The sequence below is a fragment of the Cyprinus carpio genome, chromosome A24 (assembly GCF_018340385.1).
Source record: "Cyprinus carpio isolate SPL01 chromosome A24, ASM1834038v1, whole genome shotgun sequence".
Taxonomy (NCBI): domain Eukaryota; kingdom Metazoa; phylum Chordata; class Actinopteri; order Cypriniformes; family Cyprinidae; genus Cyprinus; species Cyprinus carpio.
This window is the reverse complement of record NC_056595.1, coordinates 286,575-290,213: the sequence shown is the minus strand read 5'-3', so window position 1 is coordinate 290,213 and position 3,639 is coordinate 286,575. Positions and strand designations below refer to the sequence as shown.

Genomic DNA, 3,639 nt, shown 5'->3' with positions numbered 1-3,639 from the left:
GGATACAGCACTCTGGAACGCCAGCTTTTTTACAAGAATGTTTGGGTTACCTCCTTTGAAGGGTTCAAAGGTTGTGTTTGGACAACTGTCAGTCAGCAGTCTTCCCCTGGTGTAGCCCAGGAACCAAATGAGAGACCATTTGAAGGCTCAGGAAACCTTTTCAGGTGTTTTGAGTGGATTAGCTGATTGGCATTTTTCCGCGACATTCAAATTTATTGAGATGCACCTGTATAATATAATATAACTATTATTAAAATACAGCACAATTTTTTTTTTAAAGAACTAAAGACTTAAACTACTTCAGTCTGTGTGCATTACATTTATTTAATACACGAGTTTCACAGTTTGAATTGAATTACTGAAATAAATGAACTTTTCCACGACATTCTAATATACACATATATAAACAAAATATATAAAATTACTTAATTACTTAATACTTTTTACATTTAATATTTAAATATAAATACACACATATACAGTACATATATAGAAAATATATATACATATATATAAGAAATATACACAGTACACACAAATATAATTTATAATGTAAATATATTAAATTAAATATACACATGCATGTATGTGTGTATTTATATATATATATAAGAAATATACACAGTACACACAAATATTACATAAACAAAAACTTATTTTGGATGCAATTATTTATTTCACAACACTAATATATATATATATATATATATATATAATATATATATATATATTATATAATATATATATCTCAATATCATAAAATATTATTTATTCTGAAGCAATATTCTTATCAGTTTTCCTCTCGTCAGCTGTTGACGTTCTTATTTATTTTTATCTGTCAGCCTGGGACATGTTTTTGTATATTAATCCAATGGAAATGTTTACCTTTATAGGAGGGCATTTCCCCCTAATCTCATTAAGATTAATACTTCATCTTTCATTTCAAATTCTTACATTTAATCTATAAATTCAATTATAATAATATGATTATTGTTATCTCTACATTATCAAATTAAATCATTTACACTGAAAAAATACGATTGCATTGAATAATGTTATATTTAAAAAAAAAAAAAATTTGGGAATATACAAACAAGAAATGGTGGAAATTACACTTTTAAACTCAATTAAAACGCCAGTAGGTGCCAGTAGTGAGCGTTTTATGAGTGAGTCACTGAGTTGTTCATTCAAGCGATTCGTTTGAACGGCTGATTCATCAGATATTTATGCATGGGCTAATGAAACTTACTCAACCGATTCGTTCTGAGCACGGAATCATTCAGCAATGAATCGGCTGTTTGCTGTGAGATGCGCTATGGTTCCGCCTCAAAATTTTCATTTTTATTTTTTACTTCAACTTATTGTCTGGCGTTAATGTCGAGCCCAGGAGTTAATATGCCCTGGCTCAAACCCCGGACGGCCCTGGACCAATTTAAACCCTGTATATACATCAATTAACTTATCTCAAAATAATGAATAGTAAGGAAGGAAAAGTATGTATCCTTATGATTTGACTCCTTTTAAAGTTAATGATCACCTTTTTTCCCCCCCTTTAACTTATTAGAGAGTTACTGGAGCAAGTAGCTGAGTTTGAAAAGACTGACTTCAAAGCCAACAGCAAGGTGAGCTCATTGCAGGTTTGACACAACACATCTGTCTCTAATAGGTGGAGTTAGTTATTTTTTGTTGTTTAATTTGTAGAATATTGCATGTCAGCTGCAGGCTGCACAGAATTCACACATTTTGCAGGTTAATGTGTGAAATACATCTTTTGTCCTTCTAGATTGTCATGCCATGTGATGTTCTTAAATATATTTTTTCAGGCTTATCTTTAATGATAGCAAATAAAAATGGTCAAAACATATAACTTATCTTAATATCTTGTGATGGGTTCAACTTTAAGATTATGTATGTAATGACCCCATGAAATGCATTAAGTTGAGTTTATTTAGCAGTTTTTTAGGAGTACCTCAGGTGAGCAATATTAATGGATTCAAAGCTAATAAACCACAACACTCCAGTCTTGATTTTATGTGTCTTTAATAAAAAAAAAAATGAATGTACTATATGACAGTACAATGTCTGTTCATGGTGAACTACATTTAGCATCTATTTTTTTTATTGATTTTAGGTAAATCAGGAGTCTAGTAAGCCAAAATTAGCACCATTGAATGAAGGAGGTGTGTCTGAACTTCTCCAGAAGGTATTTTTTTATTACATTTGAACAAATCAAATATATACACGTTCTGAATATTAAGAAGGTCTGTTTCACTTTCTTTTTAGGAGATTTCCAGACTACAAGAGGACAATGACAAATTGAAAGCTAGACTCAGAACTTTGGAATCTCAGGTGAAGAATATATAATAATAATAATATTTTTTACCTTATAATAGTAAAAACTCAGAATGTCATTACTAAATTGGTAAACTTGATACATACTGTAGTCCCGGAAACAATATTCTTTTGTAACTTAAAACCCAGCAGATATCTTTGAACTATCTTTAAAAGTGTGGTTATAGTATTTTATTTATTTATTTTATATTTTTAAATAAAAGCCACTTAAGTTTGATATTTTGCATCTAATGCAATGACATTAAGACATTTTTAATTCTGGCTGAAGTGTCTAATTAGTTTTAGGGGCCTTTTTATGGTACAACATTTTGTGTGTTGCATTTATAACTGTTGTATTGTAGGCCATGAGCACTCTGGATGAGAAGTCCAAAGCAGAGAGAGCCTTGAAAGACCTTCAGAAGAGCCAAGGAGATCAACAGGTATAAAACCCCAGGCATACTTATCTTTCTATGTAATGCTTTTTTAAATTGTATTTAAATTTATATCTTCTATAGTAAATATGAAAGGAGTTAGACATGATTACTGCAATATAGTTCAATTAAGCTTGTTAAAAAAAAAGGTAAAATTAACCATTTGAAAACTTGAAAATACAGTGATTAATACTATTACTTAGTACTACTAAAGATTACTAGCTAACCATCACATGATAGTCAATGAGATGAATCAGCTTATTATATTGTCGTTTTTATTATTTGTAGTAGTAAATGTTTTGAAAATTCTATACAGACAGTCTTTAATGATGTCTGATCAGTAACAGAGAGAGAACCCAAATGCAGGTGAATAAAAATATGGGTTTATTTGAAAGAGCAAACTCAGCAAAAAAATTAATAAAAAATAAATGAATAAATAAAAAAAACCTTGCCCAAAATAGTAAAAACAATTAATCCTTAGCCAGGCAACAGTCACAGGATGGCAGGAAAATCTGAGAGGCAAAACCACAAAGGTGCAGGCTGCTGCTAAAGTCAGGACAAATGGTGGTCAAAATCTGGCAATCAGTACCAGAGAATAAGAGTAAGTAGACCAGGAGCATAAATCAGGATGCGAAAAAAAAGCTCAGCGGGGAGGTTGACAGGCAGAGAATCCTGGACTCAATAGGGAAAAAAACTGGGCTGGGACAAACTGACAGATTAAAAACAACTTGATGCTAAGAGCTCAAGAGCAAACAACAATCTGACACAGAATATCACACTCAAGGGAAATAAGTAAGGCAACAATTGAGCAGGACAACGAGCAATGACAGGTGAGGGGCGGGGCCAAGACATGACAAACAAAGGAGCACTTGTCAAA

At 31.4% G+C, this 3,639-nt stretch overlaps 1 long non-coding RNA gene across 1 annotated transcript; it reads left to right on the top strand.

Moving 5' to 3' along the window:
- The first annotated feature begins 1,088 nt into the window (after positions 1 to 1,088).
- Positions 1,089 to 2,811, top strand: LOC109052353. The gene is made up of 4 exons (XR_006153532.1): positions 1,089 to 1,622; positions 2,132 to 2,203; positions 2,284 to 2,349; positions 2,694 to 2,811. It is a non-coding gene; the product is annotated as an uncharacterized LOC109052353 (long non-coding RNA).
- Positions 2,812 to 3,639: the final 828 nt, after the last annotated feature.